The following is a 12,005-nucleotide window of genomic DNA, read 5'->3' on the forward strand; positions in this document are numbered from 1 at the left end:
GCCTCTGATTCCCCATCTCTGATTCACCGCCTTTGATTCGCCACCTCTGATTCCACATATCTGATTCCCCACCTCTGTTTCCCCGCCTCTGATTCCCCGCCTCTGATTCTCCATATCTCATTCCCCGCCTCTGAATCCCCATCTCTGATTCCCGGACTCTGATTCCCCACCTCTGATTCCCGGCCTCTTATTCCCAGCATCTGATTCCCGGCCTCTGATTCCCGGCCTATGATTCCCCGCTTCTGATTCTGATTACCTGCCTCTGATTCCCCATATCTGATTCCCCGCCTCTGTTTCCACGCCTCTGATTCCCCGCCTCTGTTTCCCCATATCTAATTCCCCACCTCTGATGCCCCAACTCTGATTCCCCGCCTCTGATTCCACAGCTCTGATTCCCCGCCTCTGATTCCCCACATCCGATTCCCCATATCTGATTCCCCGCCTCTGTTTCCCCGCCCCTGATTCCCCGCCTCTGTTTCCCCATATCTGATTCCCCGCCTCTGATTCCCAACTATGATTCCCCGCCTCTTATTCCCCAGCTCTGATTCCCCGCCTCTGTTTCCCCATATATGATTCCACGCCTCTGATTCCCAACTATGATTCCCTGCCTCTAATTTCCCAGCTCTGATTCCCCGCCTCTGATTCCCCGTGTCTGATTTCCTGCCTCTGATTCCCCGCCTCTGATTACCCATGTCTGATTCACCGCCTCTGATTCCCCACCTCTGATTCCCCATCTCTGATTCCGCACATCCGATTCCCTGCCTCTGATTCCCCGCCTCTGATTCACTGCCTCTGCTTCCCCAGCTCTGATTCCCCGCCTCTGATTCCCCGCGTCTTATTCCCTGCTTCTGATTCTGATTCCCTGCCTCTGATTCCCCATCTCTGATTCCGCACATCTGATTCCCTGCCTCTGATTCCCCACCTCTGATTCCCCATATGTGATTCCCCGCCTCTGTTTCCCCACCTCTGATTCCCCGCCTCTGTTTCCCCATATCTAAGTCCCCGCCTCTGATTCCCCAACTCTGATTCCCCACCTCTGATTCCCCAGCTCTCATTCCCCGCCTCTGATCCCCGCATCTGATTCCCTGCATCTGATTCCCAGCCTCTGATTCCCTGCCTCTGATTCCCAACCTCTGATTCCCCACCTCTGATTCCCCATATCTGATTCCCCGCCTCTGTTTCCACGCCTCTGATTCCCCGCCTCTGTTTCCCCATATCTGATTCCCCGCCTCTATTTGCCCACCTCTGATTCCCCACCTCTGTTTCCCTATATCTGATTCCCCGCCTCTGAATCCCCAACTCTGATTCCCTGCATCTAATTCCCCAGCTCTGATTCCCCGCCTCTGATTCCCCGTGTCTGATTTCCTGCCTCTCATTCCCCGCCTCTGATTACCCATGTCTGATTAACCGCCTCTGATTCCCCACCTCTGATTCCCCATCTCTGATTCCGCACATCCGATTCCCTGCCTCTGATTCCCCGCCTCTGATTCACCGCCTCTGATTCCCGGCCTCTGATTTCCCGCCTCTGATTCCCTGCCACTGATACCCCGCCCCTGATTCCCCACCTCTGATTCCCCATATCTGATTCCCCGCCTCTGTTTCCCCGCCTCTGATTCCCCGCCTCTGATTCCCCATATCTCATTCCCCGCCTCTGAATCCCCATCTCTGATTCCCGGACTCTGATTCCCCACCTCTGATTCCCGTCCTCTTATTCCCGGCATCTGATTCCGGCCTCTGATTCCCTGCTTCTGATTCTGATTCCCTGCCTTTGATTCCCCATCTCTGATTCCGCACATCTGATTCCCTGCCTCTGATTCCCCACCTCTGATTCCCCATATCTGATTCCCCGCCTCTGTTTCCCCGCCTCAGATTCCCTGCCACTGATACCCCTTTCCTGATTCCCCACCTCTGATTCCCCATATCTGATTCCCCACCTCTGTTTCCCCGCCTCTGATTCCCCGCCTCTGATTCCCCATATCTCATTCCCCGCCTCAGAATCCCCATCTCTGATTCCCGGACTCTGATTCCCCACCTCTGATTTCCCATATCTCATTCCCCGCCTCTGATTCGCCAGCTATGATTCCCCAACTCTGATTCCCCGCGTCTGATTCCCTGCCTCTGATTCCCCGCCTCTGATTCCACATCTCTGATTCAACACCTCTGATTCCCCGCGTCTGATTCCCCGCCTCTGATTCCCCATCTCTGATTACCCATCTCTGATTTCCCAATTCTGATTCCCCGCCTCTGATTCCCCAGCTCTGATTCCTCGCCTCTGATTCCCCGTTTTTGATTCCCTGCCTCTGATTCCCGGCCTCTGATTCCCCATCTCTGATTCACCGCCTTTGATTCGCCACCTCTGATTCCCCATATCTGATTCCCCGCCTCTGTTTCCCCGCCTCTGATTCCCCGCCTCTGATTCCCCATATCTCATTCCCCGCCTCTGAATCCCCATCTCTGATTCCCGGACTCTGATTCCCCACCTCTGATTCCCGGCCTCTTATTCCCGGCATCTGATTCCGGCCTCTGATTCCCGGCCTCTGATTCCCTGCTTCTGATTCTGATTCCCTGCCTCTGATTCCCCATCTCTGATTCCGCACATCTGATTCCCTGCCTCTGATTCCCCACCTCTGATTCCCCATATCTGACTCCCCGCCTCTGTTTCCCCGCCTCTGATTCCCCGCCTCTGTTTCCCAATATCTAAGTCCCCGCCTCTGATTCCCCAACTCTGATTCCCCACTTCTGATTACCCAGCTCTGATTCCCCGCCTCTGATTACCCGCATCTGATTCCCTGCATCTGATTCCAAGCCTCTGATTCCCAACCTCTGATTCCCCACCTCTGATTCCCCATATCTGAATCCCCGCCTCTGTTTCCCCGCCTCTGATTCCCCACCTCTGTTTCCCCATATCTGATTCCCGGCCTCTGATTCCCCGCCTCTGATTCCCCGCCTCTGATTCCCTGCCTCTGATTCCCCATCCCCGATTCCGCACATCTGATTCCCTGCCTCTGATTCCCCGCCTCTGATTCCCCGCCTCTGATTCCCTGCCTCTGATTCCCAACCTCTGATTCCCCACCTCTGATTCCCCATATTTGATTCCCCGCCTCTGTTTCCCCGCCTCAGATTCCCCTCCTCTGATTCCCCAACTATAATTCCCCACCTCTGATTCCCCATATCTGATTCCCCGCCTCTGTTTCCCCGCCTCTGATTCCCTGCCTCTGATTCCCAACCTCTGATTCCACACCTCTGATTCCGCATATCTGATTCCCCGCCTCTGTTTCCCCGCCTCTGATTCCATGCCCCTGTTTCCCCATATCTGATTCCCTGCCTCTGATTCCCCAACTCTCATTCCCCGCCTCTGATTCCCCAGCTCTGATTCCCCGCCTCTGATTTCCCGTGTTTTATTCCCTGCCTCTGATTCCCCGCCTCTGATTCCCCATCTCTGATTCACCGCCTTTGATTCGCCACCTCTGATTCCACATATCTGATTCCCCACCTCTGTTTCCCCGCCTCTGATTCCCCGCCTCTGATTCTCCATATCTCATTCCCCGCCTCTGAATCCCCATCTCTGATTCCCGGACTCTGATTCCCCACCTCTGATTCCCGGCCTCTTATTCCCAGCATCTGATTCCCGGCCTCTGATTCCCGGCCTATGATTCCCCGCGTCTGATTCTGATTCCCTGCCTCTGATTCCCCATATCTGATTCCCCGCCTCTGTTTCCACGCCTCTGATTCCCCGCCTCTGTTTCCCCATATCTAATTCCCCACCTCTGATGCCCCAACTCTGATTCCCCGCCTCTGATTCCACAGCTCTGATTCCCCGCCTCTGATTCCCCACATCCGATTCCCCATATCTGATTCCCCGCCTCTGTTTCCCCGCCCCTGATTCCCCGCCTCTGTTTCCCCATATCTGATTCCCCGCCTCTGATTCCCAACTATGATTCCCCGCCTCTTATTCCCCAGCTCTGATTCCCCGCCTCTGTTTCCCCATATATGATTCCACGCCTCTGATTCCCAACTATGATTCCCTGCCTCTAATTTCCCAGCTCTGATTCCCCGCCTCTGATTCCCCGTGTCTGATTTCCTGCCTCTGATTCCCCGCCTCTGATTTCCCATGTCTGATTCACCGCCTCTGATTCCCCACCTCTGATTCCCCATCTCTGATTCCGCACATCCGATTCCCTGCCTCTGATTCCCCGCCTCTGATTCACTGCCTCTGCTTCCCCAGCTCTGATTCCCCGCCTCTGATTCATCGCGTCTTATTCCCTGCTTCTGATTCTGATTCCCTGCCTCTGATTCCCCATCTCTGATTCCGCACATCTGATTCCCTGCCTCTGATTCCCCACCTCTGATTCCCCATATCTGATCCCCGCCTCTATTTGCCCGCGTCTGATTCCCCGCCTCTGTTTCCCCATATCTGATTCCCCGCCTCTGAATCCCCAACTCTGATTCCCTGCCTCTAATTTCCCAGCTCTGATTCCCCGCCTCTGATTCCCCGCGTCTGATTACCGGCCTCTGATTCCCCGCCTCAGATTCCCCATCTCTGATTCACAACCTCTGATTCCCCACCTCTGATACCCCATATCTGATTCCCCGCCTCTGTTTCCCCGCCTCTGATTCCCCACCTCTGATTCCCAATATCTGATTCCCCGCCTCTGATTCCCCACCTCTGATTCCCCGCATCTGATTCGCCAGCTATGATTCCCCGCCTCTGATTCCCCGTGTTTGATTCCCTGCCTCTGATTCCCGGCCTCTGATTCCCCATCTCTGATTCACCGCCTTTGATTCGCCACCTCTGATTCCCCATATCTGATTCCCCGCCTCTGTTTCCCCGCCTCTGATTCCCCGCCTCTGATTCCCCATATCTCATTCCCCGCCTCTGAATCCCCATCTCTGATTCCCGGACTCTGATTCCCCACCTCTGATTCCCTGCTTCTGATTCTGATTCCCTGCCTTTGATTCCCCATCTCTGATTCCGCACATCTGATTCCCTGCCTCTGATTCCCCATCTCTGATTCCCCATATCTGATTCCCCGCCTCTGTTTCCCCGCCTCTGATTCCCCGCCTCTGTTTCCCAATATCTAAGTCCCCGCCTCTGATTCCCCAACTCTAATTCCCCACCTCTGATTCCCCAGCTCTGATTCCCCGCCTCTGATTCCCCGCATCTGATTCCCTGCATCTGATTCCAAGCCTCTTATTCCCTGCCTCTGATTCCCAACCTCTGATTCCCCACCTCTGATTCCCCATATCTGATTCCCAGCCTCTGTTTCCCCGCCTCTGATTCCCCGCCTCTGTTTGCCATATCTGATTCCCGGCCTCTGGTTCCCCGCCTCTGATTCCCCGCCTCTGATTCCCTGCCTCTGATTCCCCATCTCCGATTCCGCACATCTGATTCCCTGCCTCTGATTCCCCGCCTCTGATTCCCCGCCTCTGATTCCCTGCCTCTGATTCCCAACCTCTGATTCCCCACCTCTGATTCCCCGTGTTTGATTCCCCGCCTCTGTTTCCCCGCCTCTGATTCCCCGCCTCTGATTCCCCAACTCTAATTCCCCGCCTCTGATTCCCCATATCTGATTCCCCGCCTCTGATTCCCCACCCCTGTTTCCCCATATCTGATTCCCTGCCTCTGATTCCCCAACTTTGATTCCCAGCATCTGATTCCCCAGCTCTGATTCCCCGCCTCTGATTCCCCGCATCTGATTCCCTGCATCTGATTCCAAGCCTCTGATTCCCTGCCTCTGATTCCCAACCTCTGATTCCCCACCTCTGATTCCCCATATCTGATCCCCAACCTCTGTTTCCCCGCCTCTGTTTCCCCATATCTGATTCCCGGCCTCTGATTCCCCGCCTCTGATTCCCCGCCTCTGATTCCCTGCCTCTGATTCCCCATCTCCGATTCCGCACATCTGATTCCCTGCCTCTGATTCCCCGCCTCTGATTCCCCGCCTCTGATTCGCTGCATCTGATTCCCAACCTCTGATTCCCCACCTCTGATTCCCCGTGTTTGATTCCCCGCCTCTGTTTCCCCGCCTCTGATTCCCCGCCTCTGATTCCCCAACTCTAATTCCCCGCCTCTGATTCCCCATATCTGATTCCCTGCCTCTGTTTCCCCGCCTCTGATTCCCCGCCCCTGTTTCCCCATATCTGATTCCCTGCCTCTGATTCCCCAACTTTGATTCCCAGCCTCTGATTCCCCAGCTCTGATTCCCCGCCTCTGATTCCCCGTGTTTGATTCCCTGCCTCTGATTCCCCGCCTCTGATTCCCCATCTCTGATTCACCGCCTTTGATTCGCCACCTCTGATTCCCCATATCTGATTCCCCACCTCTGTTTCCCCGCCTCTGATTCCCCGCCTCTGATTCTCCATATCTCATTCCCCGCCTCTGAATCCCCATCTCTGATTCCCGGACTCTGATTCCCCACCTCTAATTCTCGGCCTCTTATTCCCAGCATCTGATTCCAGGCCTCTGATTCCCGGCCTCTGACTCCCCGCTTCTGATTCTGATTCCCTGCCTCTGATTCCCCATCTCTGATTCCGCACATCTGATTACCTGCCTCTGATTCCCCACCTCTGATTCCCCATATCTGATTCCCCGCCTCTGTTTCCACGCCTCTGATTCCCCGCCTCTGTTTCCCCATATCTAATTCCCCACCTCTGATGCCCCAACTCTGATTCCCCGCCTCTGATTCCCTAGCTCTGATTCACCGCCTTTGATTCGCCACCTCTGATTCCCCATATCTGATTCCCCACCTCTGTTTCCCCGCATCTGATTCCCCGCCTCTGATTCTCCATATCTCATTCCCCGCCTCTGACTCCCCATCTCTGATTCCCGGACTCTGATTCCCCACCTCTGATTCCCGGCCTCTTATTCCCAGCATCTGATTCCAGGCCTCTGATTCCCGTCCTCTGACTCCCCGCTTCTGATTCTGATTCCCTGCCTCTGATTCCCCATCTCTGATTCCGCACATCTGATTACCTGCCTCTGATTCCCCACCTCTGATTCCCCATATCTGATTCCCCGCCTCTGTTTCCACGCCTCTGATACCCCGCCTCTGTTTCCCCATATCTAATTCCCCACCTCTGATGCCCCAACTCTGATTCCCCGCCTCTGATTCCACAGCTCTGATTCCCCGCCTCTGATTCCCCACATCCGATTCCCCATATCTGATTCCCCGCCTCTGTTTCCCCGCCCCTGATTCCCCGCCTCTGTTTCCCCATATCTGATTCCCCGCCTCTGATTCCCAACTATGATTCCCCGCCTCTTATTCCCCAGCTCTGATTCCCCGCCTCTGTTTCCCCATATCTGATTCCCCGCCTCTATTTGCCCGCCTCTGATTCCCCGCCTCTGTTTCCCCATATCTGATTCCCCGCCTCTGATTCCCAACTATGATTCCCTGCCTCTAATTTCCCAGCTCTGATTCCCCGCCTCTGATTCCCCGCGTCTTATTCCCTGCTTCTGATTCTGATTCCCTGCCTCTGATTCCCCATCTCTGATTCCGCACATCTGATTCCCTGCCTCTGATTCCCCACCTCTGATTCCCCATATGTGATTCCCCGCCTCTGTTTCCCCACCTCTGATTCCCCGCCTCTGTTTCCCCATATCTAAGTCCCCGCCTCTGATTCCCCAACTCTGATTCCCCACCTCTGATTCCCCAGCTCTCATTCCCCGCCTCTGATCCCCGCATCTGATTCCCTGCATCTGATTCCCAGCCTCTGATTCCCTGCCTCTGATTCCCAACCTCTGATTCCCCACCTCTGATTCCCCATATCTGATTCCCCGCCTCTGTTTCCACGCCTCTGATTCCCCGCCTCTGTTTCCCCATATCTGATTCCCCGCCTCTATTTGCCCACCTCTGATTCCCCACCTCTGTTTCCCTATATCTGATTCCCCGCCTCTGAATCCCCAACTCTGATTCCCTGCATCTAATTCCCCAGCTCTGATTCCCCGCCTCTGATTCCCCGTGTCTGATTTCCTGCCTCTCATTCCCCGCCTCTGATTACCCATGTCTGATTAACCGCCTCTGATTCCCCACCTCTGATTCCCCATCTCTGATTCCGCACATCCGATTCCCTGCCTCTGATTCCCCGCCTCTGATTCACCGCCTCTGATTCCCGGCCTCTGATTTCCCGCCTCTGATTCCCTGCCACTGATACCCCGCCCCTGATTCCCCACCTCTGATTCCCCATATCTGATTCCCCGCCTCTGTTTCCCCGCCTCTGATTCCCCGCCTCTGATTCCCCATATCTCATTCCCCGCCTCTGAATCCCCATCTCTGATTCCCGGACTCTGATTCCCCACCTCTGATTCCCGTCCTCTTATTCCCGGCATCTGATTCCGGCCTCTGATTCCCTGCTTCTGATTCTGATTCCCTGCCTTTGATTCCCCATCTCTGATTCCGCACATCTGATTCCCTGCCTTTGATTCCCCACCTCTGATTCCCCATATCTGATTCCCCGCCTCTGTTTCCCCGCCTCAGATTCCCTGCCACTGATACCCCTTTCCTGATTCCCCACCTCTGATTCCCCATATCTGATTCCCCACCTCTGTTTCCCCGCCTCTGATTCCCCGCCTCTGATTCCCCATATCTCATTCCCCGCCCCAGAATCCCCATCTCTGATTCCCGGACTCTGATTCCCCACCTCTGATTTCCCATATCTCATTCCCCGCCTCTGATTCGCCAGCTATGATTCCCCAACTCTGATTCCCCGCGTCTGATTCCCTGCCTCTGATTCCCCGCCTCTGATTCCACATCTCTGATTCAACACCTCTGATTCCCCGCGTCTGATTCCCCGCCTCTGATTCCCCATCTCTGATTCCCCATCTCTGATTCCCCAATTCTGATTCCCCGCCTCTGATTCCCCAGCTCTGATTCCTCGCCTCTGATTCCCCGTTTTTGATTCCCTGCCTCTGATTCCCGGCCTCTGATTCCCCATCTCTGATTCACCGCCTTTGATTCGCCACCTCTGATTCCCCATATCTGATTCCCCGCCTCTGTTTCCCCGCCTCTGATTCCCCGCCTCTGATTCCCCATATCTCATTCCCCGCCTCTGAATCCCCATCTCTGATTCCCGGACTCTGATTCCCCACCTCTGATTCCGGCCTCTTATTCCCGGCATCTGATTCCGGCCTCTGATTCCCGGCCTCTGATTCCCTGCTTCTGATTCTGATTCCCTGCCTCTGATTCCCCATCTCTGATTCCGCACATCTGATTCCCTGCCTCTGATTCCCCACCTCTGATTCCCCATATCTGACTCCCCGCCTCTGTTTCCCCGCCTCTGATTCCCCGCCTCTGTTTCCCAATATCTAAGTCCCCGCCTCTGATTCCCCAACTCTGATTCCCCACCTCTGATTCCCCAGCTCTGATTCCCCGCCTCTGATTACCCGCATCTGATTCCCTGCATCTGATTCCAAGCCTCTGATTCCCAACCTCTGATTCCCCACCTCTGATTCCCCATATCAGAATCCCCGCCTCTGTTTCCCCGCCTCTGATTCCCCACCTCTGTTTCCCCATATCTGATTCCCGGCCTCTGATTCCCCGCCTCTGATTCCCCGCCTCTGATTCCCTGCCTCTGATTCCCCATCCCCGATTCCGCACATCTGATTCCCTGCCTCTGATTCCCCGCCTCTGATTCCCCGCCTCTGATTCCCTGCTTCTGATTCCCAACCTCTGATTCCCCACCTCTGATTCCCCATATTTGATTCCCCGCCTCTGTTTCCCCGCCTCAGATTCCCCTCCTCTGATTCCCCAACTATAATACCCCGCCTCTGATTCCCCAGTTCTGATTCCCCGTGTTTGATTCCCTGCCTCTGATTCCCTGCCCAGATTCCCCATCTCTGTTTCACCGCCTTTGATTCGCCACCTCTGATTCCCCATATCTGATTCCCCGCCTCTGTTTCCCCGCCTCTGATTCCCTGCCTCTGATACCCAACCTCTGATTCCACACCTCTGATTCCGCATATCTGATTCCCCGCCTCTGTTTCCCCGCCTCTGATTCCATGCCCCTGTTTCCCCATATCTGATTCCCTGCCTCTGATTCCCCAACTCTCATTCCCCGCCTCTGATTCCCCAGCTCTGATTCCCCGCCTCTGATTTCCCGTGTTTGATTCCCTGCCTCAGATTCCCCGCCTCTGATTCCCCATCTCTGATTCACCGCCTTTGATTCGCCACCTCTGATTCCACATATCTGATTCCCCACCTCTGTTTCCCCGCCTCTGATTCCCCGCCTCTGATTCTCCATATCTCATTCCCCGCCTCTGAATCCCCATCTCTGATTCCCGGACTCTGATTCCCCACCTCTGATTCCCGGCCTCTTATTCCCAGCATCTGATTCCCGGCCTCTGATTCCCGGCCTATGATTCCCCGCTTCTGATTCTGATTCCCTGCCTCTGATTCCCCATATCTGATTCCCCGCCTCTGTTTCCACGCCACTGATTCCCCGCCTCTGTTTCCCCATATCTAATTCCCCACCTCTGATGCCCCAACTCTGATTCCCCGCCTCTGATTCCACAGCTCTGATTCCCCGCCTCTGATTCCCCACATCCGATTCCCCATATCTGATTCCCCGCCTCTGTTTCCCCGCCCCTGATTCCCCGCCTCTGTTTCCCCATATCTGATTCCCCGCCTCTGATTCCCAACTATGATTCCCCGCCTCTTATTCCCCAGCTCTGATTCCCCGCCTCTGTTTCCCCATATATGATTCCACGCCTCTGATTCCCAACTATGATTCCCTGCCTCTAATTTCCCAGCTCTGATTCCCCGCCTCTGATTCCCCGTGTCTGATTTCCTGCCTCTGATTCCCCGCCTCTGATTACCCATGTCTGATTCACCGCCTCTGATTCCCCACCTCTGATTCCCCATCTCTGATTCCGCACATCCGATTCCCTGCCTCTGATTCCCCGCCTCTGATTCACTGCCTCTGCTTCCCCAGCTCTGATTCCCCGCCTCTGATTCATCGCGTCTTATTCCCTGCTTCTGATTCTGATTCCCTGCCTCTGATTCCCCATCTCTGATTCCGCACATCTGATTCCCTGCCTCTGATTCCCCACCTCTGATTCCCCATATCTGATTCCCCGCCTCTGTTTCCCCACCTCTGATTCCCCGCCTCTGTTTCCCCATATCTAAGTCCCCGCCTCTGATTCCCCAACTCTGATTCCCCACCTCTGATTCCCCAGCTCTCATTCCCCGCCTCTGATCCCCGCAACTGATTCCCTGCATCTGATTCCCAGCCTCTGATTCCCTGCCTCTGATTCCCAACCTCTGATTCCCCACCTCTGATTCCGCACATCTGATTACCTGCCTCTGATTCCCCACCTCTGATTCCGCACATCTGATTACCTGCCTCTGATTCCCCACCTCTGATTCCCCATATCTGATTCCTGGCCTCTGTTTCCCCGCCTCTGATTCCCCGCCTCTGATTCCCCAGCTCTGATTCCCCGCCTCTGATTTTCCGTGTTTGATTCCCTGCCTCTGATTCCCGGCCTCTGATTCCCCATCTCTGATTCACCGCCTTTGATTCGCCACCTCTGATTCCCCATATCTGATTCCCCTCCTCTGTTTCCCCGCCTGTGATTCCCCGCCTCTGATTCCCCATATCTCATTCCCCGCCTCTGAATCCCCATCTCTGATTCCCGGACTCTGATTCCCCACCTCTGATTCCCGGCCTCTTATTCCCGGCATCTGATTCCGGCCTCTGATTCCCGGCCTCTGATTCCCTGCTTCTGATTCCCCATCTCTGATTCCGCAAATCTAATTCCCTGCCTCTGATTCCCCACCTCTGATTCCCCATATCTGATTCCCCGCCTCTGTTTCCCGGCCTCTGATTCCCCGCTTCTGATTCTGATTCCCTGCCTCTGATTCCCCATCTCTGATTCCGCACATCTGATTCCCTGCCTCTGATTCCAAACCTCTGATTCCCCATCTCTGATTCATCGCCTTTGATTCGCCACCTCTGATTCCCCATATCTGATTCCTCGCCTCTGTTTCCCCGCCTCTGATTCCCCGCCTCTG

The sequence above is a fragment of the Narcine bancroftii genome, chromosome 7 (assembly GCF_036971445.1).
Source record: "Narcine bancroftii isolate sNarBan1 chromosome 7, sNarBan1.hap1, whole genome shotgun sequence".
NCBI lineage: Eukaryota > Metazoa > Chordata > Chondrichthyes > Torpediniformes > Narcinidae > Narcine > Narcine bancroftii.